Source organism: Trachypithecus francoisi, unplaced genomic scaffold (assembly GCF_009764315.1).
Source record: "Trachypithecus francoisi isolate TF-2019V2 unplaced genomic scaffold, Tfra_2.0 Lachesis_group5, whole genome shotgun sequence".
Lineage (NCBI taxonomy): Eukaryota > Metazoa > Chordata > Mammalia > Primates > Cercopithecidae > Trachypithecus > Trachypithecus francoisi.
Genome location: NW_022681470.1, coordinates 76,193,837 through 76,212,663, shown reverse-complemented (window position 1 = coordinate 76,212,663; position 18,827 = coordinate 76,193,837). Strand labels below are relative to the sequence as shown.

General features: G+C 35.1%; 1 pseudogene across 1 annotated transcript; it reads left to right on the top strand.

Moving 5' to 3' along the window:
- Positions 1–2,385: 2,385 nt before the first annotated feature.
- On the top strand, positions 2,386–17,899 carry LOC117074091 (annotated as a pseudogene). Its single transcript, XR_004433512.1, has 2 exons — positions 2,386–2,451; positions 17,424–17,899. The product of XR_004433512.1 is annotated as a 40S ribosomal protein S25-like (transcript).
- Positions 17,900–18,827: the final 928 nt, after the last annotated feature.

Sequence of the window (18,827 nt, the reverse complement as noted above, 5' to 3'; positions counted from 1 at the left end):
TAATCCACTTAGCCAGTAATTTTTCAGTTTCCATCTGACCCAGTCAGACACCTGAAGACTCCCTTACCTAAGTGTGCAATAAAAAGAAGCAAACAGGATAAACCTGTGTTAGTCCGTTTCTGCAGTGCTATAAAGATACTACCTGAGACTGGCTAATTTAATTACAAAAGAGGTTTAACTGACTCATAGTTCCACGTGGCCAGGGAAGCCTCAGGAAACTTACAATCATAGCATAAGGTGAAGGAGAGGCAATCACCTTCTTACATGGCAGCAGGAGACAGCATATGCTGCAGTGGGGGTGAGGAGTCCCACTTTTAAAACCGTCTTATCTAATGAGAATTCCCTCACTATCATAAGAACAGCATGGGGGAAACCATCCCCATGACCCAATCACCTCCCACCAGGTTCCTCCCTTAACACACAGAGATTACAATTTGGGATAAGATTTGACTGGGGACACAGAGCCAAACCGTATCAGCCTGCAAAAGCCTGCAAATTCCAAGAGCTGGAACTTGTGCCTCCTGAAGTAAAAACCACTTACTGCAGTTGCCGTCACTTACCTTTAAAACTGCAGTTCTTGCCAGTAACTCATCAGCTCCTGCAAACTCAAAGGTCAAGTACCCTCTCACAACACAAGCTAACCCTGGATTTGAAAGCCATAAGATCAAATGGCTCAATGAAAAAAGAGCGGAGTTTGACCTGAGAGAAACTTGCAATCTCCAGACTCTGTAAAGACAGAGAACCTCAAAAGGGGTCAGCAGTGCCTCTCTTGTGTTCCTCAAGGGACATGTCATTGGGGTACCCTCATGGTTGCCAGAACTATAATAGATAAAATGACAATAAATTTAGTTTCAAGATCTTAATTGGCTTTTGTGATTCTAGAGTTAAAAACACCTTATTCTGGCCGGGCGCGGTGGCTCAAGCCTGTAATCCCAGCACTTTGGGAGGCCGAGACGGGTGGATCACGAGGTCAGGAGATGGAGACCATCCTGGCTAACACGGTGAAACCCCGTCTCTACTAAAAATACAAAAATCTAGCCGGGCGAGGTGGCGGGCGCCTGTAGTCCCAGCTACTCGGGAGGCTGAGGCAGGAGAATGGTGTAAACCCGGGAGGCGGAGCTTGCAGTGAGCTGAGATCCGGCCACTGCACTCCAGCCTGGGCGACAGAGCCAGACTCCGTCTCAAAAAAAATAAAAAAATAAATAAAAATAAAAATAAATAAAAAATAAAAATAAAAACACCTTATTCTATAAAATAGAATGAGTGTTACAATGGGTTTAGTAGAGGAGATTGGTTTTGTGAGAGAAACGTAAGGTAATGTAAATGCTTCTGCTTTCATCAGAAACAAAAAGTAGATTGGTTGTTTCAAAGTTACTTTGCTTGTAGAGTTTAAAAGCAGGGAGGGCTTTCTCATCATGCCAGTTAAAACTGGCTGGTTTGGGGTTTTGACTATTATCTCTCATGCTTCTGGTTTCTCAGAACATCAGATATGAACTCAGTTTTGGCTTGGGGTGTGGAACTTTATCATGAGTGCTTCCATTTTGGTTTGGTCTGTTGGGACTAAGTGCAGGAACTCAGTCCAAACCAATGGCTTCCTATGCATTTTATTTAACAAGAATTATGAGCATATTTGTTGACAACTTAGTTCAGAGCAACAGACAAGATGTAGAGAGAGAAGAAAAGTAAGCCAAATGATATACAAGGCATACACCAGTCTCCAAGTATTTTCAGATCCTTTCCCTTTGCCTCAGTGGCCTTCCTCCAGATCACTCTTTTTGGTACCCTCGCTTCCTTAAGTCTTAATTACCTGCCAATCTTACTAATATCATGCCCCTTCCCAGGACTTTCTTTCATCACCCTGCATTAGTTCTCCCCATAGCACTTACAGCTATCTAATATGTTGAATCTTATAATTATTTGTATTGCTTATCTGCTTACTCCCAATATGAGTTGTGTTCCATGAGAGCAGGATTTGGGTTTTTTTTCCTTTGTTTATTGCTTTAAACTCGGTGCATGTAACAGTGCCAGGCACACAAAATGTGCTCAATGTACATGTACTATGTGGATGAAAAGTCTGGAAAATACCAAGTAATGCAGGATCATTCAGAGTAAGCAAAGGTCAAAGCAAAAATTGAGAAGATGTAACTGCAACTGGAGCACTAAGAGATGAAATACTTCTGGATGGAGTGTTGAGAAAAACCAATGCCACAGAGGATTAACAAAGAAAGAGTTTCAAGGGGAAAACAGCAACCAAAACTACTAGAACATAATAGAGATACTAAGCTTTCTTCAGATGAGAAGATAAGTTCAGATAAGAACTGAAATTTCAACTGGGTAAAAACAATATCAAATTTGAATTTGAATGGATAAAAGTCCTTAGGCATCATGCATTCAGACTTAATGCGTGTAAGAATTTCTGTGGAAACCTGTTTCCCACAATGGAAGCAGGAAGTAAAGAAAAGTTACAAGAGCATCTGTTCTCATGAGATTTTCAGACTTGAATCACAAATTAAAGGAAGTTTGGATAGTTCGAGTAAAGTTCAGTTAACAAAGTTCAGATACTTATCTGAATTTTGATGGGAGTTATTAAAACCAAACGGAATACAATATACTACAGTTTATCTCCTAAAGATAAAAATTTATTTGAGAGCACTGACCATAATGGTAGTCACATCAAAAGTGTAGTTATGAACTTTTCATATATGCTCTACATACTATAGTTGAAATGGAGAAAATACATAGGGTTTTTACTGTTGTTATAGTTATTAGAGGTGAAATTAAATAAATCACATTAATCTGTGTGCCTGATATTTAACAAGCCAACATGTTTGTATAGTTTTTAGTTTTAAAGTAACATTTCATTAGCTGTAATATAAGTGAAATTTGAAAGTAAGATCAAAGGCATTAGGACAAATGACACTGAGAATAACTTTAAAACCCTTTCAGGTGCACATCAATAGGGTTTTTATTATAATACAAAACAATAGCTTGTAATAGCTTTTTAGGTACTTAAAAAAAACTTTTTTTTTTTTTTTTTTTTTCCTACACAAAAACAAGCCCAATGATATAGAGTATAAATTATATGTTAGATTGCATTTCAGTTTTGATGCAGGAGAACAAAATATTCCTTTCTGTTTATATCATTTTTTGCTAAAATTGATCTATATTTCAAAGCAATCAACAAATAATGCATACTCTGGGAAGCAACCCAATGCGAAGAGGACTTAAATCCATGGTATAAACCAGAACTGCATACATTTAACTGAATTTTGGTTTGGCTAACACTTTAAGCCATTTCCAAATTTCTATATTCAGCAAAATCTGAAATGCATATTATACAGCCCAATTCTCTCCTTTCTTTTAAACTTATGTGTATTTAATAGGACATATAATCCATAAATCCTTATGCTTTTATAGCTAACTCATCATCATGCTTCATGAAATCTATTCAATCTTCAGAAAGCCAACAGATCCAAACTTTCTTAAAAAGTGACTCTCATAAGGAATACTCCAAACTGAAACCTTAAACTCTAAATGTATGAAATGTTCAAACCTAAATTGATGACTAGGGCGTTATGCTCTAAGTAACACTCTTCTATCTTGAATTGAAATATATTACCTATAGAAGGGACCTCTGGCAGAAACACAAACCTAAAAAAGATATCTTTCAAAACAGTGCTACACTATTTTTTTCTCTAGTCTCTAGGCAGCTTTTTTTTTTTTTATGATGGAGCCCCACTCTGTTGCCCAGGCTGGAGTGCAGTGGTGCAATCTCAGCTCACTGCAACCTCCAGCTCCAGGGTTCAAGCAATTCTCTTGCCTCAGCCTCCCAAATATCTGGGATTACAGGTGCCTGCCAACATGCCAAGCTAAATGTTTTTGTGTTTTTAGTAGAGATGGTGTTTCGCCATGTTGGCGAGGGTGGTCTCAAACTCCCAACCTCAGGTGATCCTCCCGCCTCGGCCTCCCAAAGTGCTGGGATTACAGGCATGAGCTACTGCACCTGGCCTTTAGGAAGCTTTTTATCTTGGTTCCGAAAAAGCTCATTTCAAATAATTTTGTCACAGACAAATTAAGCAATTAGGATTACAGACAATGGCATGATTCTGTTCTAACGGAAGAGCCTTTAGTACATTTTGGTTTGTCCATGAGACGTCAGGGAATGGCTAATGCTCCACTTCCTCACCGTTCTAGTGAACTTTTCATCTTAAAAGATCTTAGGGAAAGAGAATTTAATAGGAAATGTTAAGAGAAAATGTGGAAAAGAAAAGGCTGCAAACAGGAAGCTGTGGAAATCAACTATACAAAGAAAATAAGGCTGTGAATTCATCTAATTAACGACATTTTTCTATGATTCTTTTTTTAAGCACTTATTAGGAAGTGAAGGTTAAAAAAGTGTGAGAGCTCTAGAGATTCAAGAAGGGGATTGAGAACATTACAAATAATTAATTTGTGAGCATTTGTGTTGAGGCTTTAAAATATCTTTGAGCAATGACAAGAAGCTTGCTGTTAAACCTGCACTTTGAGTAGTTATACAGCTGTATTAAATCACGACCTTGTTCTTTGATTTTCCTGAGCATACATCTCTGAGGATTAAAGAGTAGGAGAAGATTACGAATATAAATGGAGAATAAAATATAATGCTTAGCCAAAAGTCTCAGCTTCATATTTCTTCTAAATTACTACAAATACTCTGATAAGTCTTCCCAATTAGATAGCACTGTCATAATCAGCAGTGAAGCATAGTTGTTATTGATAATACTTATGAGAAATATTTTAATATAAACTATACCCTCCCAATTCTTCCTTTAAATAAGTAATCTATTTAGTTATTATTTATGTAATGCAGTTATATACAGCTAAAATATGCTTACAGGATGAAAAGTGATAGAAAATTAGGTGGTCTACAAAATTTAAGAAGACAAATAGGGATCATTTGAAGGAGAGATAATAATTTAAAAACTAGTTGAAATAACTCTAAACAAACCCCCAGAAAACTACCTGCTTGACATTCAAATTTCCAAAAGGAGCACTAAGGTCAATTTTCAACTCAATTTTGCAAAATTCTGATACAATATCTTGCTTTATCTTTTAGCTGTAGCAATTACTACTATTATATGTACATATTTTATTGTTTTAAGTCATTAATTTGTCAGTTATACATTCATGTAATATGAAGGATCAAATAATTTTACTAGCTTTGTTAAGAAAAAAGCAGCAGCTAGCCAAACTCACTCTCCTTGCTGTCTTTTTCCCTTTCCAAAAATAAATACCTTCATTTTTTTAGATAATTATTTTGTCATTTAGCCTATATCCTTTTTTGTAGCTGGGACTATAGGTGCATGCCACTGTGCCCAGCTAATTTTAAACTCTTTGAGGAGATGGAGTCTTGTTTTGTTGCCCAGGCTTGTCTTGAACTCGTGGCTCAAGTGATTCTCCTGCCTCAGCCTCCCAAAGTGCTGAAATTACAGGTGTGAGCCACTACTCCCGGCTGGCACTATATCTTTAATGAATATACACACTCTTGATTTTTAAATTATTTTATCACCGATTGTATTCCCATTATTTTAAAAAATTAAAAATCAAGGAGCTGAGTATGGATGACTATTTTTTCAGATTGCTGAAATAATACTGCATGACAAAGGACCCCCTATATATCACTGGTTATATAAACAAATGTCTGCTTCAAGATGTGTAGTTATTTTCAAATCTGCTGCATGTGTCATTCTGGAGCTAGTAAACTACCCAGGTCATGCTCTGCTTATGAGGAAAAACATGTGACAGTCAAGTCAAACCACATAGGCACCTAGAAAGCCACTGCTCACATTGCTTCTATACATGTTGCATTGGCCAAAGCACATGATATGGTCAAGTCTTCATCAAAGGGGCCAGGCAACAAGGAAAGTAAGTAAATAATCTACTGCAGAAGACCCTCCCTGCCAGAATACATACACACTGGCCTCACCAAACACTCTCAATTTCCTATCCTCTTGTTATCATTATGCTAAAATAATTTTAGTGAGACCAGTGTTACTTATATTTTTGTGACTATGTAAATGTGGTGAATGTTTCATAGCTATACCACTTAGTATACTTTGTGTACTCTCTTTTGTGTACAGATTGTTTTCTTTTGTAATTAATTACCATATTTTTAATTTACTTACTTTTCGTGTATTGTTACATTGCTAAATCATTCTCATACACCCCACAAATTATCCATATCTTTTTGCAGTACATTCAGATAAATCAGTTATTCTACCAATGTAATCTTAGAGTTTTCTGATCTGCAGTTGTCCTCAATCTGTTCTGGTACACCAGCTGTCACCTACGATCTTCAACACTCCCCTAGGATTTTCTTTGACTCTTTCTTCTGAAGTGGATCTTCCATTTCTTGTATCCATGCATTCCTCCTTCTTGGTTTACACTATCATTTTAGTAGATAACATTCTCTGGTAAATTCCTGAGAAAAGATGCAATAGAGATGCACTTTTGAGACTCAACTTGTTTAAAAATATCTTTATATAGAAAAAGAAAATAAAGAAAAGAAAAAGAAGATAAAGATCTTTTTAAACAAGTTGGGTCTCAAAAGTGCATCTCCACTGCACCTTTTATCAGGAATTTGGAAAGAAAATGTGGCAAATATACACAATGGAATACTATGCAGCCATAAAAAAGGATAAAGGATGAATTCATGTTCTTTGCAGGGACTCAAAGCTAGAAATCATCATTCTCAGCAAACAAACACAAGAACAGAAAAGAAAACACCATATGTTCTCACTCATAAGTGGGAGCTGAATAATGAGAACACATGGACACAGGGAGGGGAACATCACACACCGGGGCCTGTCAGGGGATGGGTGGCTAGGGGAGGGAGAGCATTAGGAGAAATACCTAATGTGGATGACAGGTTGATGGGTGCAGTAAACCACCATGGCACCTGTATACTTATTTAACAAACCTGTATGTTCTGCACATGTATCCCAAAACTTAAAGTATAATAAAAACAATTTAAAAAACTTTATTTTAACATCACATGTAATTTTTAGCTAAACTGAGTCTAGATTTCTAGATTAGAAATGATTTTCCTTCAGAGTTTTGAAAATCTCACTCAGTCATCTCTAGTTTTAGTAATGTTGATGAAAATTTTTAAAAAATTAGATTCCTAGTATTTTGAGAACTATATTATACATTTTTAATACATAATCTCAGAGAATCTTCTCTTTGCTCCCAATGTCCTGAAAAATTATAATGTGCGTGAGCATAGGCCTTTCGATTTGAAATTTTACTCATTGACTTTGGAAAAATTTCTAGAATTATTTCATTGATAATGAGGTTACCAAGCAGTTTTCTCTATTCATTGTCTCTGGCTGGTGTACTCTTATCTGGTCTTTAAATTTTCTCTTATTTTCCATTTGTGTCCTTTTGCTCTACTTTTTGTGAATATCTTCACTTATATCTGTCCTCTGTTTTGAGACATTTTTCCTAATTTACTATCAAATTTTATTTTCTAAAAGTTTTCAATATTTTGTTCTTTGACAGTTCCTTTTTATATTCACTTATTTTTTATGATTTCTCTGAATACTATGTATTTCCCTTATCTCCCTGAGAATTTATTTATGCTTCAGAGCCTCTATTTTAAAAATTAATATGTATTAATAATTCACATACCATGAAATTCACCATTTAAAATTGTACAATTCAATGGTTTCTAGTATAGTCACAAGATTGTGCAAACATTACTAACTACAGAAGATTTTTCATGAACCCAAAAAGAAACCTTGTGTTATCAGTCACACCCGAATGGTGACTACTTCCTGAGTTGCTGGCAAATAATCTCCTGTCTGTATAGTTTTTCTATTCTATAGATTTTTTATCAACAGAATCATACAAAATATGGCCATTTTTTCACCTAAACTAATATTTTTGAGGTTCATCCAAGTTGTGGCATATATTAGGACTGTATTTCTTTTTTGTGATCAAGTAGTGTCCCATTGGATGGATAAACAGTCAAGCATCATTTACTAATGGGATGCATTGAAAATGCATCATTATGTGATTTTGTTGTCCTGCAACATTGTAGAGTGTAGTTATACAAACCTAGATGGTATAGCTTACTATATACCTAGGTTATGTGGTATAGCCCATTGCTTCTAAGCTACAAATTCATACAGCATGTTACTGAAGTTAATACTGTAGGCAAATGTAACACATTGCTAAGTATTTGTGTATCTAAACATAAAAAAGGTATAGTGAAACTACAGTATAAAAGATAAAAAATGATATCTGTATAAGGCACTTACCATAAATGGAGCTTGCAGGACTGGAAGTTGCTCTAGGTGAGTGAGTGAGCGAGTGGTGAGTGTGAAGGTCTATGACATTACTAAACATCACTGTAGACTTTAGAAACACTGTACACTTAGGCTCCACTAAATTTATTTAAATTTTTTTCTTTCCTCAGTAGTGAATTAACCTTAGCTTATTATAACTTTTTAACTTTATAAGCTAATTTCTTAAAACTTTTTGACTCCTTTGTAATAACAGTTAGCTTGAAAACATTGTATATCTATACAAAATATTTATATTTTATTCTGTAAGCTTTTTCTATTTTTAAATTATTATTATTATGTTTTACTTTCAAACTTGTTGAAAATGAAGACACAAGCACACACATTTGCCTAGGCCTACACAGGGTCAGGATCATCAATATTACTGTCTTCCACCTCTACATCTTGTCCCACTGGAAGGTCTTCAGGGGCAGTAACACATATGGAGCTGTCATCTCCTATGATAACAATGGAGAGGTATCCAAGGGAGATACCTATCCTTTGGATACCTCCTGAAGGACCTACCTGAGCCTATTTTATATTAGACTGTTTTTTTTAATAAGGAGAAGGAGTACACTTTAAAATAATGATAAAAGTATAAGATAGTAAATACATAAACCAGTAACACAGTTGTTTGTTATCATTATTAAATGTTATATATAAAGTACATAATTATATATGCTAGACTTTTATATGACTGGCAGCACAATAGGTTTGTTTACACCAGTATCACCAGAAATGCATGAGTAATGCATTGTACTATGATATTACAACAGCTACAATATCACTAGGCAATGGGAATTTTTCAGCTCCATTGTAATCTTATGCGACTACTCTCATATATGTGGTCTGTCATTGACAGGAGCATTAGATGTTTCATGACTGTGTCACTTTTATTTATCTATTCATCAATTGATAGACAATGGAATTAATTCTACTTTTTGTCTGTTACAAATACTGCTGCTATAAACATTCATGTACAAGTTTGTATATTATATATGTTTTTGAGTTTTCTTGAATATATACCTAAGAAGTGAACTTGCTGGTTTATATGGTAACTCTACATTTAACGTTTTGCGGAACTGCCAAACTGTTCTCCAAAGGTTGCACCATTTTTCATTCCTACTCACAATGCATGAGGATTCTAATTTAATCACCATTTCACCATTTAAAAAAATTGTTATAGACATTTTACTGTGTGTAAAGTAGTATTTCATTATGGCTTTGATTTGCATTTTCCTAATGAATAATGATGTTATCTTTTTATATGGTTATTTATCATTTTTACATGTTTAGAGAAGTGTTTATTCAGATCCTTTGCCCATTTTAAACTGGATTATTTGTTTTTTTAAAATTGTTGAGTTATATAGAGTTCTTTATATATTCTGGATATTAATCCCTTATCAGACATATGATTTACAAATATGTTATCCTACTTTGTGGGTTTTTGTACTTTCTTAATAGCGTCATTTGAAGAACAAAGTTTTGGATTTGAAGTCCAATTTATCTATATTTTATTTTGTTGGCTGTGCTGTTGGTGTTATGCCTATGAAATCATTGCCAAATCCAATGACATGAATATTTTCCTCATTGTTTTCTCCTAAGAGTTGCACAGTTTTAATTAATAGTCTTACGACTCTGATTTATATGAAGTTAATTTTTGTATACGTTGTGAGCTATGTGCCCAAATTCATTTCTTTTCATCTGGATATTCTGTTGTCCCCAAACAATTTGTTGAAAAAATTATTGTCTTCTGATTAAATGACCTTAGTGCCCTTGTCAAAACTAAATTGTACAGGTTTATTTACAGACTTTGAGTTCCATTCCATGAAGTGATATATCTATCTTTATGTCAGTATCACACTGTCTTAATTACTATAGCTTTGGTTGATAGTGTGATACTGTCATAAAGATAGGATATGTCTATCTTTCCCCAAGATGTTTTGGCTATTTTGGGACTCTTGCAGTTCCATATGGATTAGGATCAACTTTTCCATTTCAGTGAATAATACAGATGGAATTTTGATAGGGACTGCATTGAATCTGTAGATTAATTTGAGAAGTATCACCATCTTAACAACATTTTGTCTTCAAATCCATGAACATGTGATGTCCTTCTGTTTATTAGATACTTTTCATTTTTTTCAACATGAATTTCAACAATGAATTGGGGTTTTCAAAGTATTAGTTTTGTAATTCTCTTTTTAATTATTCATAAGCATTTTACTTGTTTTAATGATATTTATATACAGAATTGTTTTCTAAATTTTATTTTCATATCATTCATTGCTAGTGTATATACAATTGACTTTGTATGTTGAACTTGTATATTACAACCTTGCTGTAAATATTTATTACTCTAACTGTTTTATGTGTGAGTGTATGCATGTGCATTATTTAAAATTTTTATATAACATGTCTCTAGCAAATAGAGATAATTTTGTTTTTTCTCTCCAATCTGGATGTTTTTCAGTTCTTTTTTTTTTTTTTGTCTAACCTCCAGCACAATACTGAATGAAAGCGGCAAGAGTTAATATCTTTCCCTTTTCTCATGATCTTAAGTGACAAATGTTCAGTTTTTTCATGGTTAAGGATGAAGTTAACTGTGGGTTTTTCATAGACGCCATTTATTATGTTACAATACTTTCCCTCTTTTTCTATTTTTTTAAGTGTTTCATCATGAGGACTGTTGAATTTTGTCAAAAGTTTTTCTGTCTGTTGAAATGATCATGTGTTTTTCCCCTTTATTATATTATTATGTTACATTATATTGATCAATATTCATATATTGAACTATGCATATATTCTGAGATAAATCTCACTCATGGTATATAATTCTTTATATGTGCTGATGAATTCATTTGTTTAATCTTGATTATCTAATTTGTTGGCATATAATTGTTCATAATATTTCCTTATTTCTGTGATGTTTTTAGTGATGTCTTTTCTTTCATTCCTGGTGGTAGTAATTTCCCTTCTCTCTTTTCTTCTTGGTATCTGTAGCTAACATTTTGTCAGTTTGTTGATCTTTTCAAAATAATCAGCATTTGGTTTCATTGATTATTTGTCTAGTTTTCTTATTGTCAATTTTGTGTATTCAGAATCTAATCTTTGATGTTTTCTTCCGTCTGCTTTAATTGGGTTTTGACTTTTCTTTCTTTCTTTTTGTTTTTTTCTTGTTTCATAAAGTAGAAGTGTAAGTGACTGATTTGCGAACTTCTTTTTAATATAGGTGTTAAGACAGTGAGAAATTTCCTTCTGTGTCCTACTTTCACTTCATTCCCTAAGTTTTGGTATGTGGTGTTTCTGTTTTATTCATCACAGAGCATTTTCTAATTTACTTTATGATTTCTTCTTTGACCCATTGGTTGCTTAGAAATGTTATTTAATTTCCCTGCATTTGTGAATTTCTCAGTTTCTTGTTATTTACTTTAAGTTTCCTTTCTTTGGAGTCAGAGAACATAATTTGTATGTTTTCAATTCTTTTGAATTTGTTAGGATGGGTTTTGTGGCCAAACATATGGCCTGTCTTGGAGAATGTTCCATGTGCACTTGAGAAGAATGTGTATCGTGCTGTTGTTGATGGAGTGTTCTACAGATGTCTTTCAGGTCTAGTTCATTTACAGTGTTATTCAAGTTTTCTACATCCTGGGACCTCCTGTCTAGTTGTTTATCTAGCATTGAAAGTGGGGTATTGAAGTCAGCAATACTGATCATTGAGATGTCTCTGTTCAATTCTATCATTATTTACTTCATAGATTTTTGGGGCTCCATTGTTCTGTTTATAATTGGTATATCCTCTTGATGGACTGACTTTTTATCATTATAAAATATCCTTTGTTTTCTCTGGTAACGATGTTTTTTGTCTTCAAATCTATTTTTTATTTTTGATATTAGTATAACCACTCCAAACTCTCTTGCTGTTACTGTTTACTTGGTATGTATTTTTTCTGGCCTTTTATTTTCAATCTGTTTATATCTTTAAATCTAAAGTATCAACAGCACATAGATGGATCATTGTTTTAGCCATTCTTTCAATCTCTAACTTTTTTTTTTTTTTTGAGACGGAGTCTCGCGCTGTCACCCAGGCTGGAGTGCTGTGGCCGGATCTCAGCTCACTGCAAGCTCCGCCTCCCGGGTTCACGCCATTCTCCTGCCTCAGCCTCCCGAGTAGCTGGGACTACAGGCACCGCCACCTCGCCCGGCTAGTTTTTTGTAGTTTTTAGTAGAGACGGGGTTTCACCGTGTTAGTCAGGATGGTCTCGATCTCCTGACCTCGTGATCCGCCCGTCTCGGCCTCCCAAAGTGCTAGGATTACAGGCTTGAGCCACCGTCAATCTCTAACTTTAATTGTAGTATTTGATCAATTAACGTTTAATGTAATAACTGACATGGTAGAATTTATATCTGCCATTTTGCTATATGTTTTCAACCTGCCATGTCTTTTTTGTTCCTTAATTTCTTCATTACTGCCATTTTTTTGTTAAATTAATTTTTTTGACATTTAATTCTCTTATTATCTTTTACTAAATATTTCTCAGTTGTTTTCTTAGCGGTTGTCCTTGGAATTTCATTAAGGATCTTAACTATAATCTAGTTTGCATTAATACCAATTTAAGTTCAATAGTACATATTATGGGCTTATGTTCCCCAAAATTAATATGTTGAAGTTCTAACACGCAGTCTTTTAGAATATGACTATATTTGGAGATAGGGTCTTTAAAGGGGTTAGTAGGTTAAAATGGAGTCATTAGGATGGACTCTAATATGTCACATTTTACTATTAGAAGAATAAATGTAGACACAGATACATATAGAGGAAGGAACTTGTGAACACACAGGGAGAAGATGGCAATTCACAAGCCAAAGAGAGAGGCCTTAGAAGATACCAGCCCTGCTGACACCTTGATCTTGGACTTCTAGCTTCTAGACCTGTAAGAAAATAAATGTTATTTGTTTAAACCACCCAGTCTGTGATGCTTTATTATGGTAGCCTTAGCAAACTAATATGGCATACAAATATTTTGCTTCTATGTTTTACCCCCCCCTTAATGCTTTATTGTCTCAAATTACATCTATATACATTGTATGTCCATCAACTTAACGTGTATTATTAAGATAGGAAGCAAAAGTTACAAAGGATATATTTATACATTCTGCAAACAGAAGATATATTTCTATATTCTCTGATATTTATGTCTTTACATTTACTGTGCTTTTTAGTTTTTTGGGTGGTTTTGAGTTACCATTTAATATGTGTGATGATTAATTTTGTGTCAACTTGACCAAGCTAAACAATGACCAGAAAAACTGTAAAACATTAGTTCTGTGTGTGTCTGTGAGGGTGCTTCTACCAGACATTAGCATTTGGATCAGTAAACTGAGTACCAATGTTCTGCCCTCACCGAAAGTGAGTGGTCATCATCTAATGTATATTGAGGGCCCTAACAGAACAAAAAAGTGGAGAAAGAGCAAATTTTCTGTCTTCTAGAGCTGGGACATCCATCTTTCTCCTGCCCTCAGACGTCAGACCTCCTCATTCTTAGGACTTTAAGCTCCAGGATTTACATGAGTGCACCACTCTGCCCCTTGATTCTCAGGCCTTTGGATTTGGACTGGGAATTGCACCATTGGCTGCCCCCATTCTCAGGGCTTCAAACAGACTGAATCACACCACTGGCTTTCAGCTTATAGAGAGCAGATGGTGCGACTTCTCAGCCTCCTAATTACAAACGTCATATTCTATATTAAATTAAACACACACACACACACACACACTCAGGTCTTCTACTGGTTCTGTTTCTGTGCAGAATGCTGACTAATACAATGTGCTGTGTCATTTCAGTCTGAAAGACACTCTTTAGTACTTTTTATAAGACAGGACTGCTAGGGACATATATCAGTTTATATTTATCTGGGAATGTATTCATTTCTTCTTCATTTTGGAAGGATAGTTTTGCTAGATACAGAATTCATGATTGTCAGCTTTCTCTTTCATCACTTAGAATACATCATCTCTCTGCTTTCTGATCTCCATGGTTCCAGAATAGAAAAAAACTGGTCAATCTTATGAAAGATCCCTGTCCATAATAAATCATTTGTGACCTTCAAGATTTTATCTTTGGCTGGGTGCAGTGGCTTATGCCTGTCATTCAAGCATCTGGGGAGGCCGAAGCGGGCAGATTACTTGTGGTCAGGAGTTCGAGACCACCCTGGCCAACCTGGTGAAACCCCATCTCTACTAAAAATACAAAAATTTAGCCAGGCATGGTAACACGTGCCTGTAGTCTCAGCTACTTGTGAGGCTGAGGCAGAAGAATCGCTTTAACCTGGGAGGCAGAGGTGGCAGTAAGCTGAGATCATACCACTGGACTCCAGCCTGGACAATAAAGTGAAACTGTGTCTCAAAAAAAAAAAAAAAAGATTTTTATCTTTGTTTTTTTTCACTTTCCACAGTTTGATTGTGATTTATCCAGGTGTGGATTTGCTTTAGTTTGTCTTACATAGAGTTTGTTGAGTTTTTTGGATGTGTAGACCAATGTTTGTTTATTTCTGTCAAAGCTGGGAAATTTTTAGCCTTTATTTCCTCAAACTATAGACTAATTCTATGGAGTCTCTACTGCCTGACCTCTACTACCTCAAACATTTTTCTCTTTCTGTTCTTCTGGGATACATATTATGTATATTTACATACTTTTTATAATGTCCCATAGTTCTCTGAAGGTATGCTCTTTCTTTATTGCTCCCTCCCTTTTGTTCTTCCTTTTTTCCTTCAATTCTTTTTCTTGTTGTCATTGTCTCTTATGCTAATCTTAATTGACCTATATTTAAATTTGCTGAGTTTTTTGCCTGATCAAATATGCTGCTCAGGCCCTTTATTAAATTTTTCTTGTTTTCTTTTACTTTTATTTTTAATATTTATGGGTAAATAGTAGGTGTATAATTTATGGGGTAAGTAAAACATTTTGATAAAGGCATGCGATGTGTAACAGTTACATCAGGGTAAGTGGGATATATATCACCTCAAACATTTATCATTTCCTTGTGTTACAAACATTCAAATTGTACTCTTTTCATTATTTATTTATTTATTTGTTTTGAGACAGAGTCTCACTCTGTCGCCCAGGCTGGAGTCCAATGGCTTGATCTCATCTCACTGCAACCTCCACCTCCCAAGTTCAAGCAATTTTCCTGCCTTAGCTTCCCAAGTAGCTGGGATTACAGACACCTGCCACCTCGCCCAGCTAATTGTTGTATTTTTAGTAGAGACGGGGTTTCACCATGTTGGTCAGGCTGGTCTCAAACTCCTAACCTCAGGTGATTCACCCACCTGAGGTCTCCCAAAGTGTTGGAATTACAGGCGTGAGCCACTGCTCTCGGCCTTTTTTAGTTATTTGTAAAAGTACAATAAATTATTCGTGACTGTGATCACCCTGTTATACTATCAAATACTAGATGTTATTTTCTATCTAACTATATTTTGTCATCATTAATCATCCCCTTTTCTTCTCTGCCTCCTGCTACTCTTGTCAGCCTCTGGTAACCATCATTCTGCTCTCTATCTCCATCAGTTCAAGTGACTTAATTTTTAGATTTCACAAATGTGTGAGAGTGTGTGAAGTTTGTCTTTCTGTGCCTGGTTTATTTCACTTAACATAGTTGATTTACAGTTCCATCTATAATGGTGCAAATGACAGGATCTTTTTTATGGTTGAATAGTACTTCATTGTGTACATATACCACATTTTCTTTATCCATTTGTCTGTTGATGGACACTTAGGTTGCTTCCAAATCTTGCTTTCCTGAAGTATTGGTGAACAGTGCTGCAATAAATATGAAAATGCAGAAATCTCTTCAATATACTGATCTCCTTTCATTTAGGTATATACTTATCAATGGATTACTTGAGCATATGGTAGTTTTATTTTTAATTTTTGAGGCTCCTCTATACCGTTGTCCACTGTGGTTGTACTAATTTACATTCTCACCAACAGTGTTAGAGGTTTCCCTTTTATCCACATCCTCCCCAGAATTTGTTATTGCCTTTCTTTTGGATAAAAGTCATTTTAACTAGGGTGAGACAGTATCTCATTGTTGTTCTTATTTATATTTTTCTGATGATCAATGATGTTGAGCACCTTTTCATATACATGTTTGCCATTTGTATGTCTTCTTTTGAGAAATATCTATTCTGATCTTTTGCCTATTTTTGATAGGATTATTAGATTTTTTTCCTATTGAGTTGTTTGAGCTGCATATATATTCTGGTTACTAATCTTATATGAAATAGATCATTGGCTATTACATTTTTAATCCATTCAGCCACTCTATGTCTTTTGGTTGGAGAGTTTAGCGCATTTACATTCAATGTTATTTTTGATAAGTAAGGACTTACTCTTTCCATTTGTTATTTGTTTTCTGATTGTTTGTGTTTTTCTCTTCCTTCTATTCTTTCTTCTTGTCTTCCTTTTAGGGAAGGTGATTTTCTCTGGTGGTATGTTTTAATTTCTGGCTTTTTATTTTTTTATGTGTATGTTGTAGGTTTTATGACTTAAGGTAACCACAAGGCTTGCAAATAACATCTTAAAACCTGTTGTTTTAAATTCTTGTCCACTTACCACATTGCACAAACAAACTAACAACAGGGAAAGTGAAAACTAATAAAAAATCCACCTTTTAAGTTCATGCTCCCACTTTTCAACTTTTTGTTGCTTCTGTTTATATCTTCTTATACTATGCCTTGAAGTTGTTGTTGTTGTTTTTGGTAGGCTTATAGTTTAGTCTTTCTGCTTAAGAAATAAGTAATTTATATACTACAATTGCAATGTTATAATATTCTGTGTTTGTCTGTGTTTACTATACTTACTATTACTGGTGAATTTTATACCGTCAAGTGATTTCTCGTTGCTCATTAATATCCGTTCAGATTGAAGAACTTGTTTTAGCATTTTCTGTAACACAGGTCTGGTGTTAACAAAATCCTTCAGCATATTTTTTTCTAGGAAAGTCTTTATTTCTCCTTCATGTTTGAAGGATAATTTTATTGGATGTACTATTCTAGTATAGAAAGTTTTATTTCCTTTTTGTCCGACATCTTAGCAAGCCTGTGGTGTCCGCTGCTGCTCTCTGAGCTTCGCAAAGACTCCCAAGGACGACAAGAAGAAGAAGGACGCCGGAAAGTCGGCCAAGAAAGACAAAGACCCAGTGAACAAATCCGGGGGCAAGGCCAAAAAGAAGAAGTGGTCCAAAGGCAAAGTTCGGGACAAGCTCAATAACTTAGTCTTGTTTGACAAAGCTACCTATGACAAACTCTGTAAGGAAGTTCCCGACTATAAACTTATAACCCCAGCTGTGGTCTCTGAGAGACTGAAGATTTGAGGCTCCCTGGCCAGGGCAGCCCTTCAGGAGCTCCTTAGTAAAGGACTTATCAAACTGGTTTCAAAGCACAGAGCTCAAGTAATTTACACCAGAAATACCAAGGGCGGAGATGCTCCAGCTGCTGGTGAAGATGCATGAATAGGTCCAACCAACTGTACATTTGGAAAAATAAAACTTTATTAAATCAAAAAAAAAAAGGTTTTAGTTCTTTAGCACTTTAAACATGTAATGCCTCTCTCTCGACCTGTTAGGTTTCCACTGAGAAGTCTGCTGCCACATGCATTTGAGTTCCTTTGTACGTAATTTATTTCTTTTCTCTCACTGCTTTTAGGATCCTTTCTTTATCTTTAACCTTTGGGAGTTTGATTACCCAATGTCTTGAGATAGTCTTGTTTGGGCTCAATCTGCTTGGTGTTCTACAATCTTGTATTTGAATCTTGATATCTTTCTCTAGCTTTGGGAAGTTCTCTGTTAGTATTTCTTTGAATAAAACTTCTACCCTGATCTCTCTCTCTACCTCCTCTTTAAGGTTAATAAGTCTCATATTTGTCCTTTTGAAGCTATTTTCTATATCTTGTTGGCATGACTCATTACACTTTTTGTTTTTCATTTGTCTCTTTTGACTGTGTATTTTCAAATAGCCTGTCTTCAAGATCTTTAATTTTTCTGTGTGTTCCATTCTGCTGTTGAGAGTCTGTGATGCATTCTTCAGTGTGCCAGTTGAATTTTTCAGCTCCTGACATTTCTGCTTGATTTTTAAACATTGTTTCAATCTCTTTGTTAAATTTATATGATAGGATGCTGAATTCATTCTCTGTGTTATCTTGAATTTCACTGAGCTTTTTCAAAACAATTCATTTGAATTATCTCTCTAAAAGGTCACATTTATCTGTAACTCCAGGATTGGTCACTGGTGTTTAATTTAGTTTGTTTGGTGAAGTCTGTTTTCCTGGATTGTCCTGATGCTTGTTGATGTTCATCAATGTCTGGGCATTGAAGAGTTAGGTATTTATTGTAGTTTTTGCAGTCTCGGCTTGTGTGTACCTGTCCTTCTTGGGAAGAGTTTCCAAGTATTCAAAGGGAATTGAGTGTTGTAATCTCACGTTTTTGGTCACTGCAGCTATA